The following is a 15,305-nucleotide window of genomic DNA, read 5'->3' as shown; positions in this document are numbered from 1 at the left end:
ATTAAAAACAAAGATTTTACACTTGCCCATATAATTTTCCGTTTATTTGCGATGGAGTAGGCAAGGAAAAAACAGGGGTTCAGGACCAGTGGCGGTAGCTAAGGGGGGTGGGGGGTGGAGGTCCAAATTCGAAAGTCCCCCTGGCCCCCAAATGAATGTCCTAATTTACAATTTTATTTTTTTACACATTTAATATTACGCCACTGCCACGTAATCTTGCTATTCAGGTGGAGTCAAAAATGCATTGATCAAGATTTGATGTTACCTATTAAATTATTATTATAGGCTTGCGACTTTGCTGCACAGAAAGCACGACGTGAAGCATATGAATTGAGATTTGTCACTATTATAGCCCTAACCCGAACACTATTTTTTCAGCATCTACAAAGAGATGGTCATTATTTAGAAAGCTTGTTTATAATCTGTATAACCTCTGTGAGAATGTTGAATAGTGTCAAAGCACTTCGTTATCAATTGCCTGAAATTTGTGACGCACTAAATGAACTAGCTGAAGAGACTCATTGACTAATGATACAATAATTAAAAGTGAAGGAGAAACACTATATGAAATATTGAAGCAGTACAAACTCTTAGTGTCGCTTGTAAGTGCTCTTCCAAGTCATTTTTCTGAGTAAAGAAAGTGCAAGGTTATACAGTAGATTTGAGTATTGCAAATGATTCTTACAACTTGACTTGTGTCAATCAGATTCTTGTTACAGCAAAGGTATTGTTACAAATGAACAGTGATAGGTAGAGGTCAACGTATGACCTCGGCGAGATGACACAGCAGATAGTGTTCCCTGGAATCTACATGTACAAACAAAGACAGGATGTGACGTGTCCACACGTGTTGTTCCAGGGGACGAACAGATCTAAGTAGGGGGACAGTTACTAATGAACAGTGACAGATAAAGGTCACTACGTGTGACCCCGACTTGATGACACTGCAGCGAGTGTTTTCTGGAATCTACATGTATAAATAAAGACAGGATGTGACGTTTCCTGACCACTAGCGGATCCAGAACTTTGGAGTGGGGGGGGGGCGATTTTTTTCCAAACCCTAACCCTAACGCCCAGTAAACCCTAACCCTACGCATAAACGTGCACACACACACACACACACATATGTATATATATATATATATATATATATATATATATATATATATATATATATATATATATATATATATATATATATAAATATGAGAATAAAAAAAAGCAGCATTTCTCAACCTTCGGCGAAAAACAAAACAACTGGGGCAGCGCTATAAGGTTCTCTGGTGAAGTTCGGGGCGAAGCCCCGACGCCAAAAGCGTTTTCTTGCTTTTTTCACTGCAGAAACGCATTCTCCTGACAAGTACAGCTCATTATTCATCAATGGAGTACGGGGCGAAGCCCCGACGCCAAAAGCGTTTTCTTGCATTCTTCTCTGCAGAAACGCATTTTCCTGACATCTACAACTCATTACACATAAATGAAGTTCGGGGCAAAGCCCCTACGCCAAAAGCGTTTTCTTGCATTCTTCACTGCAGAAACGCATTCTCCTGACCTGAAGCTCATTATTCATACTATTAAAAAACGACCTTTCGAATAATGTTATACTTGAAAAATATTCTAATTTGAATTTATAGGCCCATAATACATTGCAAATAAAACCGATTTGTTCCTTGAAAAGATAGGATACCCCACGTATTTAGATTTTTGCTTTGAGGATCGCCGCCGAAAAAAAACTTATTCGATAAATATTATTCAAGAAAACTCTAGTATAAATTGTGAGTTATAGTCCCAAATTTATTTAGCTAGAAAAAAATCAGATTGAAAAGGTTGGGAAAAGGTGACTATGAAAAGGTTATTTGAGTTTAGAACTCATCTCAATCATGACTCTTATACTGAAAAATTTCGTTTGAATTCTAACTTTTCCAATGCAAAGTCTTTCTTAAAATACTTATGATAACTTCATGTAAAATTACAAAAACTCTGTCTGGAAATGGGAATGGCGGTAGAGTGAAAACGATTAATCCTCGCTCCTTTACTAATTTCTGCTAAAGATTGCATTTGGCATTAAAGAATAGGTATTGGGCGACTCGATATAAGAATTTTATTTATAGTATATATAAATTATACTAGTGAAAGATTTTTTTAATTTTGTAATTTCTTAACTATAATACAAAAAGAAAAAGTATTGATTTGTCCGATGGGGGAAATGCGATTGCATGTATCGCCCCTCCCACCTGATACAACCCTTTTTCATTTAAATTTACTAATGATACAATTTGAGATTAGAGTGTGGTACGACATATTTACAATGGGTCACATATTAATACGTAGTTTATATTATATAGATATTCAACTAATTTTATTCACAAACTATGATTCTCCACAAAAATAGGACCGCCCCCCCAGCACTCAGAGGGCTAGAGTGGGGAGGGCAGTACATGCAATCGCCCCCCCCCCCTCACCCCACCGAATCGGCCAAAATACCAGAAAGGGAGAAACATAATATAAAATTTATATATTAATTCAACTAATTTTGTTCACAAACTATGATTTCTCCATAAAAACGGACCGCCCCCCCCCCACTCAAATGGTTTAGGTGGGAAGGGCAGAAGAGGTATTCGTCCCCCCCCCCCACCAATCGGCAAATAGGGAACGACATAATATAAAGATCGGTTAAAATATCAATAACAAGTTACAAGGATATAGATATTTAATTGATTTGTTAGCAGGCTGTGATTTCTACCAATAAATTGGACCGCCCCCCCCCCCACTCGAAAGTGTAGGGGGGGCGGGATTGATACCATCGCCCCCTCCCGACCCCACCAAATCGGCCAACATACTAGAGGGGGGGGGGCGAAATAATCTAAAAATAGGTTGAAATCTAAATAATTAGTATATATTTTTAACATAAGTAATAAATTCGTATACAAATTGTGTGAATCCTATACTAAAGTTCGTCCGCCCCCCCCCCTTCGGGGGGGGGGGTCGGCCGAGTGGGGGGGGGGGGGCGATCGCCCCTACCGCCCCCCCCCCCCTTGATCCGCCAGTGTTCCTGACATGTTATTCCAGAGGATACTAGGAGTGTTTGTGCAACTTTGGAGATGCGATTATATAGGGACTCTATATAAGCCAGAAAGTTAATGTGAAAGTCAGTCGTATGGTCTCGTGAGTTAGCCGTTACAGTCGATACAGACGATGTAAGACGTGTGCGGCTCTAGTGGAAGAGAAATGTGTACGACTCGATGCAAGTTAACTAGGGTAGAGTTAACTGGAGTGGACTACTGTCGTTAAAGTCTATACAGCGAACTACAGTGGACTTGAGCCGTTACAGTCGATACAGTCGATGTAAGACGTGTGCGGCTCTGATTCGGTATACTTGAGTACGAATTGGTTCCGCTTTAGGAGACCTGGAGCGACACTGGGAAGTGTGTCGTTGGTCTGTTCTGTGGAATACGGCTCGATGCAAGTTGAGAAGAGATGAATTGCAACGAAGTGAAGAGATGCATTGCAACGAAGTATAGCTAACTGTAAACTGACAGATATTGTACAGTCTTCTACGCTACATGTTCAAGTAACGAATTGTTAGAGTTAATAGTCATTAAAGTTATATGAAACTGAAAGTTTAGTCGTCAAGTTCTTTGCAGTGTTTTTATTTGTGTGCCAACTAATACATCTAGCCAGAAGATTCAGAAATACGTAACAGTATATTGGCTAAAAACATGGAAGTTGTTGCAATCTTTCCAGCCAAACGTCAAAGGAAAAGGCAGAATGATAAGTCTGTGGAAAACATATATTATATTACACCTGGAAATGCTGAAGATGACTACAGGATATATTGCTTCAACAGAATTGTTGACACTGCAGTTTAATCTTTGCAGTCGAAATTAGAACAGCTGAAATCAAATTACTATATATTAGGGTTTAATTTAATCTTGTCATCTTAAAGAGCCTTCAGCGCGATGACATTCAAAAGTTTACAGCGAGCTTCGAGCAAGAATCGACGTCATCAACAGACCAGTTAGCAGATATATGTGGTTGAGAATTTGCAGATAAAATGGAATCTTAAAGGCATATTCTACCAAATACCGCAAAAATCCCTGTAAAAATTTTAGCTTATCTGTCCACTAATGAAAGATACACTGCTTTCTCAAACTACTTTGTTGCACTCAGAATATTTTTAATAATACCCATAACTGTGGCATCTGAAGAAGCTTCTCGCGCATAAATTAATTGAGGTCAACAATTTACGAAGATAGATTGAATAATTTAGCAATTCTTGCTATTGAGCGTGATTTAAGTAAGCCTAGGAAACAGAATTTTGATGTTATACTTTATGACTTTGCAACATGCAAGGCTCATAAAGGTAATTTGATTGGGATTTTGTACTTAAAGAATGAATGCAAAGACAAATTTATTTTTTAATACAAAATCTTAATTTTCACTCGTTATCATTATCCCTACCTAGACTGGGCCAGCGCAATCCATTACGCATTGGGCCCTGCAATTGTTGGTGCCGGCCGAGCTTCTCATCATCCAGCTCTTACATGATATTCAATATTTTCTAAACAAAAATAAGCTGTACCTTAACTGGAATATAGAATCAGAAAAAAATAAATAAAGATGCCAGCTTAGTCTAAGCCACTGCTATTCCATTGCCTGTTAGGCTTGCTCACCACCTGTGAATCTAGGTGCTGGTCTAATGTTAGTAGCATTACGAAGGAAGGCGAAGTCACAGACTAAACATGCACATTCTAGAGAGGTTAATGCATAAAATATATGTCTAAGGGCTTTCCAATGGGAAACTTGCTTTAATCCTTTACATATAAATTTTCTTTGTTTGAAATGAAATGTTATTAATAATTGTTTATTTGAAATGGATTACGCTATTAAAAATGCTTGCCAAGTCAAGACTAAAATTGTTCTTCAGTCAAGCGTTTGAAATATTTGATACACTGCAAAATTTTTTTTTTTAAGTTTAAATTTTATTGTTTAATGTACATTATTATTTTTTTGGTAGTCAGCATAATTCCTTAGTGATGCAGGTGGTTGGTCAGGTCAAACTGAGCTGATGGAGACACTACAGTTAGCATCTGGTTGTTACATTTTAACTTTTTTCCAAACGTAAATCCCATTAACAGAAGTAGGAAATATTTGTAAAGAATAGTCAATAACTTAAGGATTTTAATATGGCAAGTAGGTAAATTAATTTTATTTACACACCCAACACTTCCATGATCCTGCTATGGCCTATGGAACAGTGAAGTATTGGTTACAGCATTGATTGTTCATGGGACTTGTTTAAAAAAAAATAATTCAAACACCACATCATATCTCTCATTTCTTTATTAACATTTGTGATTATTATTAAAATTTAGTTTAAACATAACAAGCAGTTCATCCAGCTTTCCATTTCCATTCCTGTCTGCACATAGGGCATGGTGAGTTGACAGTCTGTGATTGCAGCCACTTGACTATGCAATGAATATGAAACACATGGGAGCACTGACCCCAAACTGAAAAACAAACAAACAACTAATAATGCTTAAATAACAAAATTAATTTAGGCAATATTAACATATCTTTTTTTTTGTCTTAAAAATAAACATCCTTTTCTTACAACAGAGCACAACATTTGAAATTAATTAATAAAATCATACAGCATCAAGTTGGTTATTGTTGGACCCACCGAAATAGCACAGTTAAAAAAAAACAACACTGGCAATAGCATAACAAACCAATAGGATATTAACGGGGGAACCAGGACTGCTCATTGTGTTAACTTCACAATACAGTGATCAAATGATCATCCAGTGGAAGGAGAACCTCCCAACAGTGGGGTGGGTGAGGAGTCAAGATTTCATTCCTGGCCTTTAGGTAAGATCATTCCCTTTTGTGTACAGTTACAATAGGGCTAAGGTTTGACTCACTAGCCCTCTCACATGGTTCACAAAAGTTAGCAATATTTTTAGTAGAAAAATTATCTGTATGATATTAAAATCAATTTAGCAATTTATCTCCTAGGCATTCACTATTACTACAACACAGTAGAGGCTATATATTTGAGCCTTTTAGCCAAATCTTTTTGCCACAGTGACTAAGGTTTGTCATGCAGAGCAATTGATATGCTCAATGTTAAAAATCATTTAGCATTTATTATTAAATGAATTAAATACTACTACCATATTTTCGCGCATATACCCTGCATATGCGCATTAACAGCAAACGCGTACCGTATGTCACAGATATGTATGTGTGAGTAGGGTTAATTATTTTGTAGAGTGTTTTCATAGCTCACAGACAGACTTGACAGAGTACAGACATACAGATTTATACCTTGTAGGGTGACTTGATACCAATAGGTTGGATCAAACACAGAAGATTTAGTAGCGTTAGTTTAGACGTGGGTAAGGGTCTCAGCCTATATAGAGAGAAAGTTTGGGGCAGTTGGGATACAGTGCCATGTAGTGTTATCAGGGGCGTGTATCATGTTCTAGACGTTTTCTGGTGAATAACACATACAGACATTGGGAGCAAGTCGCAGAGGCTGGCTCGGGATCTTGGCTTCAAGAGGTTTGTGTTGTTTGTCAGAGACAACATGTAGAAAGAATTTCTAGGAGACCAGGGTAAGAAAATGTTTTATTAGTTATAGCAATAGATGTTAGTCGATTATGAATAATAGAACTGCATTTTAATTAGCAATTAGAGATATTTTGGTTATTTGTTTATTTAGAGTGACAGTCCATGTCAGCGACAGTCTGATTCAGTAGATGACAGTCCATGGAGTAAGTCTTTAGAGTAACAATCTTGAGTCGGTAGATGGCAGTCTTGAGTCTGTGACAGTCTGAGTAACAGAGAATGACAGTCATAATAGTTATTAGCGAGAGTGGCGAAGACCAGTTAGCAAGACGATGAGAAACATACAATGATTTTCATCAGATGACATAGACATCAGTTACAGCACTGAACTCTAATGCAGTCTGCGGCGCTGGGTCCAGTGCATGGAGGAGGGAGAAGCTGTGATGGTCTAATTGGCATGGGTGACTTATAGCTGTTTTGTTGATTATGTCTATAATGATTATCTCTATTATATTAACAAATACATTAGTTTTATTAGTGTATTGCACTAAAGAATAATTAGCCACTTGTCTTATGTTATTAAATCATGAATGCAGTCATAATAAATTGCTAAAATAATTATTACATTTAAAATATGAATTTTAAAGTGGCCATTGATGTCCTATTTAGAATATTAAAAATAATAGTTTTAGTATTCATTATGTGGTCATTGATGTTATGACATTGTTGTAATTAGTTTAATTTATACACATTTTAAGTACTGTAATAATTATCTAAACGAAGTAATTACACACACTAAGAGTGAGAATCATCACTAGACAAAAAGAGCCAAGATAATAGTACTGGTACATATATTGCTATATACCAGTATATTAAAGTGAAGTAAAATAAGGTCATGACAAGTGGGAACGAGAAACGCGTTTTGACAGCATATACTTTGCACTAATTACAAATTAAGTAAAAACAAAATTGTATAATCTGCACCCTTATATACCCTGCAAGTACAAAGCGTGACTTGCTGTAAACTACCAGTACAAAAAGTTGGTTGCTCATCAGACGCCTGTCCTTCAAGATGGAATCACACTAAAGTTGTTCTTCCCACAAGCGATAAATAGAGTGCAGAGCCTGCCTGTGAAATGTAGTATGTTATTTCAAAAGAAAGTGGATGACTTAGTTATCTGGTGATGGTGGAGAAATTTTTGATGCAGCATGAATATAAGGTTATAAAGATCCACCGATATGTCCATAGTTTGCCTTATATGCTATGTTTATGAGTAAAATAAATTTTGTAAACAAGCACCGTTGTATACCCAGCAAAACTTGTAGGCCTATAACCCACGGGTTACATGCGCCAAAATATGGTAGCCACAGAAATATCCTAAGATTAACTAAGGAACTAGAAGAAAATTTTTAATGTTTAAAATCTTTAACATAATATATACAAAAAGTACAAGATAAATTTTAAAAAGCAAATTAACAAATTTAAAAAATACCCAAAGGGCATTCATCTCCTGGTAATTTACAATCTGGGCAACAGCCATCAAAAGCCATTCGACATATTCCACAGTTATCATCATTTGCTATCCATTTCCACGTTGCTACTCCTGTCCAGCTGAAAATATAAAAAAAATTCAAGCAAATGTTTCAATATTATTAACTTTTACTCATCCATATACGGTACTCAAATTAAAAGCGTGCAAGCTTGTCACACCTCAGTACCCGAGCCATGAGATGAGGGCTCACCAGATTATTAAATCACATTGTGTATGTGTAAAAAAAAATATTGTTAGTCTCAAAGACCTAGGAGAAATGTTGATGTAAACAAATAGGTAATTGTATAAACCAGTGATGCCCGACCAAATTTGACCTACGGCCATTTTTATTTCCGACAGTCTATTCGCGGGCCACATTTCAGGAAAGGTACAAAAACTAAATTAAATTGACCTGAAACTATTTGTATTAGTAACCTGTGGATCTAGAACTTACCTTAGTTAATGGGATATTTGAAGTTTAACTTTTTTACCCGTTAAAAATGACTTCACTTCTCTACTTCAAATGTGAGCAACATTGTAGGTAGCTTTACCTCCGACTCTTTTTCTTGTCTCTTTTTGGTAAATATTCTATAAATCCTGCTATCTTCAGACGTAGTTTAACAATCTTTTATTCCCAACTCAAATTTAAAAAAATGACGTTTCATTTGTTTTATAATGCAATTTATATGTTGTTTTTTTTAAAACAGCCTGACTTTCTTTATAAAAAAAATATTTCGGCCTATTTCATAAACATACAAATGTTAAAGGTCATGGTACCAATCCTTCAGAGAAAAGTTGGGGCCCTGATGAGGGGGAAGATACATTTTTTTTTCAATAAATTGTGCCAACGTTTCGGCGGGCCAAATGGAACCACGTCGATCTGGCCCGCAGGCCGTATAGTGGGCATCACTGGTATAAACAGAAAAAGAGAGAAGGTTGAAGAAAAAAAGACAAACAATTATGTAAACAATCCAGAAAAGTATTTGTATGACACTATAAAGGTAATTGTTCAGTAGTCGGCAAGTGGTCATAGTTCTATGATGGATAGTTTGTTATTCATCAGTATCTTGAGAGTGCTTTATTTATTCGACAATAATATTTTACATCCCCATCACGTTATTATTCTCATTGTACAAGTTATAAATATATTATGTGAATTTGTTCATTGCTGGATTACTTGTTTTATTGAATTGAGTTTGAAAGCATTAAACTGAAAGAAAGACCCACCGATGCACTTTTTCAGTAGGTTAAATAGAGGCACCTTTGAACTTGCATATATAATATATTATAAGTCATGTAATTTGGGAGACAATACTTCTTTTCAAAACAAATCGTGACAGTGATGTATGAACTATAATTTGATGATAATAATTAAACTTATAATAGGCTATAATTTTACTTTAAAAGAAAACAAAAATTAACTTACCCTATACAATATATTTAAGGAAACATCAATGGCCAGTATATGAAATATAAAAAAAAAATAATTTAAGTCTATGCATCTATTTCTATAAGGGTAATTTTTATAGTCACATTATACTAATTATATTCTAGATCTAGATCTATAATGATAATCTGGCATTCTGGCTAGATCTAAAAAAAACAATATATAATATTTAATAAACAAATATCGTCTAGATTTAAATTTATTAGGATCAAAGCTCAAGGAATAATATAATTACTAAAAGTAATTAGTAATGTACCCTGGGACTAGAGATCTAGACTAAAATAGATTTAGAAAGAATATTTTAGATACTATACATAGATTTACAGAAATACAGATTTTAGCTTCTATTGTGTCTCGACATTGACTGACCACAAAAACTCCCAAGTCTAGAGTCTCTAGAGAGTATATTATCAGACTAGATGTACTCATCTAGATTAATTATAGTTATAATATAGACAGTAGATCTAGATCTAATCAAATCTAATCATTATTACATAATACCGGTATTATAATAAAAATAGAGATCTAATTGTAAATAATATTTATAATTAAAGGGAAACTCTGATGGTTTTGACTATTTTTTTTATATAATTTGTGTTTTGATTTACAGATAATGAATATATCATTCTTTTTTTTATATTTGAATAATAACTTTGTAATTGATGTTTTTCTGACGTAATTTTCTTGCGCATCCAAAACGGTCAGACTTTCACTAGGTTTGTATGTGATGTCACACAGACCTATTATAAAGTTTACATTCTCGTAAAAGAAATATATCTTCGTCTATGCAGTTAGATTCAGATCTTGTAAGCAAAGAAAAAAATGCGTGTTAAAAGTAGATTTACGCATATGCTTGACTAACCACAGCAGTGTGTATTTTCTCGCCTGACCACTCAGCACACAATAAACACAGATCGTTAAGTTTTCTTGTCATTTCTGACTACACGTAGTCTAGACTAGCCTCACACTGACCAGTTTGTTCAAATCAGTCAGACACACAATCTATCTACTTCTTGGGACAAAGAGAGGCTTAGATGAAAATATTACTTGTTTTCTCGAGTTGGTTATCCTAATGTTTTTATATCTCTATCAATATATAACTGTACCATAGCTCTGGGCTAGGCTGTCACTAAGCCTAACAGCTACTATAAGAATGAAGCGTTATGATTGTTTAAATTTAGTTTCCTTTTCAGTATTGTTGAGGGAAGTGACATATGCCTTACCTAAAAACAAAATCTCAAGGAACCCCGTTTTTTTTTGTTGAGATGTCAAGAATTTAATGTTTAATTTATTAAATATAAATGTTTCTAAGCATTTAAATTAAAAATGGTAAAATGTTTACTATTACAACTTTTTATGCAGAATTTAAATATAACAATAACTCAAATTGAAAAACCATTGGAGCTTCCCTTTAAATATTAATATTAAATATATAGATCTACTACACAGATATTACCCGCTGCCCGCAGGTCTTAACTTGCGTATTGCTGATGTAGTCACTGATATAGTGCATTAGAAACAATTAAAGAAAATAATAATGTTATATAAAAAATATTTTAAAATATTATGAATGGAGCTAAAAATAGCTAATTGACCTGAATTTATGCGATATTAAGAATAGAGTTGTACTCATGTAAAAATGCTTTAGAAAAACACATTTGAATGTTAATTTGATTAAAATATATATGGAATGAATGGACTATATTTATATCTTAGAGTTGAATTAGATTTAGAGTTTTAGACCTAGGAATAGAGAGATGTGTAGCCTTTCGGGTAATGTCTAATGAAAGAATGTATGTCAGGAATTCTAAATTGGCAGATATTGAATCTAAATATAAAGAATGAATTTATATAAAAATGCTTTTGAAACACAAATTTGAAGCTAAATTTTATTAAATAATGAAATCAATAGACTATATTTTGTATTTTCATGTGTCAAAGTATAAAACTATGTGCAAAGTGTAGTTCTTAAAATAAGATCTAGATCTAAATCCTTTTAATCTTTTCTCATGTCAACATGGTTAACATAGCCTAGATTCATAACATAGCATACACTTTCATTAGTTTCATAGAGTTGGTCAACTTTTTTTTTTTTTTTTTTTTTTTTGAGGGTCTTAAGTTTGTTTTAGGGCTACAATACATACACTACGGTCTAAGGAACATTTCTGTCAAGTTTTATCAAGATTGGTAAAACGGTTTTGATTTCTATTTGACACATACATACGTCTTACATTCTACTTATAGTATTATATATAGATTATTAATAATATTAGTCATTAGATCTAATGATTATGACGTATGATTATCAATATAGACAATATAATATATTAAGTATATTATATATATATATATATATATAACATTGTTATAACTCTGCCATGCGCACCGCTATCTAAGCTAGAAGGTGTGCACTGTGATAGACTAGACTGAAAAGGATGTCAACATTAGAAAGAGGAGACAGATTTCCAACCAAGGCTAGAACCAAGATGGAGATGCTGTGTTCAAGGCAGATGTTCTACATGTATGTGATGTCCTCGTCTAAATAAACATTGTTGCCTCGTTGAGTTGCCTCCCATAAGTTATTACATTGGTGTTGAAGTGGGATTATAGGCAACTCAAGGAGAAGAGGTAGGATTAGATCACAATGGCATCATTGAAACAACTAGACCAACTCTCAATTAAAGAAGTTAAAAAAACAAAAACTTTGTTATCGACGTCTGAAGCTTGGTGGTGCCAAGGAGGTGCTTACAGCTTGTCTCTGGCAAGCCTTGATCGATGAAGACGAAGATCCGGAGACCTACCTATTTGAAATTGAACCGGAGATTTATGAGCTCATTGGCAAGATGCATGAAGGTATTGATGCAATGTGTGAACAAATTAACAGTATGGGTAACAAGGTAGATAAAATGGTGTCTCAAGCGAAAGAAGGAATAGACTTGTTGGTGAAAGAGCATTTGCCTGTAGACTCGTTGGTGAAGAAGTTGCATGGTCAGGACTGTGGCTGCACAAACAGTGGTGAGACGCTGGGGATTGGAGCGCCGTCTGTGTTGTGGGCAAGTCTTGTGGATGTGACTTTCAAGACGAGAAGCTTGACAACGATTGCTGCGACGATCTCAATGGGATGCACCAAATTAAAAGGAAAAAGACAAATGAAGAAACTGAAGTCTGTTAAGTGCCTGACTTGTTTGTTCCTGTTGTACCTGTTACGAGCACCTCAATGAGCCAGACAGATCAAGACAACGTTGGATCACTGTCCAGGACCTTAAAGACCTCTGCCTATCTGCTGGTACTTACAAGGGAAATTAAAGGCTGGACAATAGCATCCAAAAGTAAAGCATGAACTGTATGTGCGGCGCATCACAAAGTGAATTTAAATGCCAAGAAAACCACCAACAAAGCATTTGTACTCCTGCCATCATCATTGACATTGGCATAGATGAATGTCAATCAACCCAGGCTAAATCTGAGCTGTCAAGAAGAAGACATTTTCCACTTGAACTTGAAGAGACCTATCTTCTGAATGTGACACTGTTAGTTGAGGATGACTGCTGCGCATTGGACTTGGTTTGCAACGTGGCTGAAGGTGAACCTGCAGCTTCCTTGAGAGGCGTCTGTCGGGAGGGTCTGCTGAAACAGCGTGCTTGATCAACGGCTGTGTTGGTGAAAACAGCGCTTGATACTATCTTTCTTTGTGTCAAAGGATCATGTCATCGTCTCAAGAACAGACTGTCCAACTGGAAGAAAAAGCGACGGCCGCTAAGAACAGTGCTGATGACTTTGTGGGGAATAGGCTCATTGCCATCTGTGGCTCCCACTGATCGACCTCCACCTGAACAGTCAAATCTCCATGAATCTATTTCTTTTCGGGACGAAAACCTCTAAGAAGGGGGCAATGTTATAACTCTGTCATGCGCACCGCCATCTAAGCTAGAATGTGCGCACTGTGATAGACTAGACTGACAAGGATGTCAACATTAGAAAGAGGAGAAGGATTTCCGCCCAAGTCTAGAACCAAGATCATGAGATGGAGATGCTGTGTAAAGTGTGTTCAAGGCAGATTCTATGTCTATGTTCTACATGTATAATAATAATGATAATAATGTATCATAATTCATATGTGATGTCCTCGTCTAAAAAAAACATTGTTGCCTCGTTGAGTTGCCTCCCTTAAGTTATTACAATATAATAAATCTACCAAGACTCTACTCTCTACTAGAGTAGAGTCTATCTAGAATATAGATTTATCTAGCTAGGTAAAGTAAAGTCTACTAAAACTATTAAAACTTTTATTTTTAAAGTCAGCAAAGGCAAAGACGGCAAAGTTTGAAAGTAGATCTAGAAGTCTAGTTAGAATTACGATCGGCTTACTTTTAATTTTAACTTTCATGCCATTCGTGGCCATAACTCAACAGTGTTTCTCAAGAAATCTAGATCTAGATGAGATAGATCTAGACTCTCTAGATCTATCAACCCAAATCAATCTGCTGAATCTAGATTCTAGATTAGCCTGAATAGTTACTATTTAAACTGTAAACACGGTAAATTAAAATATTTGAAGACTAGAATGTAGATCTAGATCTAGTAATGAAACAAAATTTCGTAAAAACAAAAATAAGCAAACAAAGGGCCGGACTTAAGAAAGGGCAGACGGGACTAAAGCCTAGCTCCGGGCCCTCCAAAAGAAAAAAAAAAATAGGGGGAAGGGGCTTCACAAAAGAGATTTTATAAGTCTGGTAGAAATTGCATAATGTTCTGCCTACATCGCTCCATTTCCAGTGCACGATCACTGATAATCATATCATTTTTTGACTTGAGTGCACATTTGATTTGCTGATGGTCCGAGGTCCAATGGCTTTTTAAAATTCCTCTGATTTTGCTATAGCTAGCACAAGATTGGAAAAAACTCTCTACCCATTTCTGGGAAAATACTAAACTGATAATGGCAAACAAAAAGCTAATCTACAACGCCTGTATAGTGAAAACTCTTTATGATAGCGAGAGCTAGTCAACATACATGCACCATGAGCAGTGGCGTCACGCGGGGGGTGCAGGCCGTACCGGGTGACACCCACCAGGGGGTGACACCCGAGTGGGAAAAATGCTTTTTTCCGAAATGCACCTTTTACAAATAAAAATTACTGCCTCGAATGTCTCTCATAGTTTAGTATCAACATGTCCCAAACCTTCTTAATTTAATTATGTATGACTTGTAATCTTCCTACTATGAGAAAAAAAAACGCTTTGTGGACGCCAGGAGAAAGAGTTTCTGAAGCTAGGAAGAGTAGAAAAACGCTTGGCGGCCTGGGCTTCGCCCGGACAACACTGAGTGAGCTAAAGGCGCTCCCCCCAAAATCTAATATGACCAGTTGAGTGGTGAACGTAACATTTTTATTGTAAAATGTTGAGAAATACATAGACTAAAGCCTCCCAAGCGCCATTCGACACATAGGGTTGCAAGCTCTTTGCACATAAATCAGTCTTAGGCAACTTTCACAGTTGGTGCCCTCGAAATTCAGGACTTCTAAAAAGGTGTGACGCCATGTTAGACATGGACAGCCATGTTTTTGCGTTCCTCTTTTCGGCTTTCTTGTTAAGGTTGACTTTGGTAAACGTGTTTCGTCTTGTCTAATGATATGCCTCATCATGTCAAGTAATACACAATGATAAGCTGACCAACCCTTTTCAAGTAAAAACAGGAGTAAAAAAGGGATGTATGCTTTCGCCCTTGATATTTTTGCTGGTGATTGATT

General features: G+C 35.8%; 1 long non-coding RNA gene across 1 annotated transcript; it reads right to left on the bottom strand.

Moving 5' to 3' along the window:
• Positions 1 to 5,495: 5,495 nt before the first annotated feature.
• On the bottom strand, positions 5,496 to 14,216 carry LOC106060561 (uncharacterized). Its single transcript, XR_008778523.1, has 3 exons — positions 13,924 to 14,216; positions 8,070 to 8,188; positions 5,496 to 5,513 (listed from the first exon to the last, which is right to left on the bottom strand). It is a non-coding gene; the product is annotated as an uncharacterized LOC106060561 (long non-coding RNA).
• Between the last annotated feature and the right edge of the window lie 1,089 nt (positions 14,217 to 15,305).

The sequence above is a fragment of the Biomphalaria glabrata genome, chromosome 1 (genome assembly GCF_947242115.1).
Source record: "Biomphalaria glabrata chromosome 1, xgBioGlab47.1, whole genome shotgun sequence".
In the NCBI taxonomy this organism is placed as follows: Eukaryota; Metazoa; Mollusca; class Gastropoda; family Planorbidae; genus Biomphalaria; species Biomphalaria glabrata.
The sequence above is the reverse complement of the archived record's forward strand: the minus strand, read 5'-3'. Positions and strand labels throughout refer to the sequence as shown.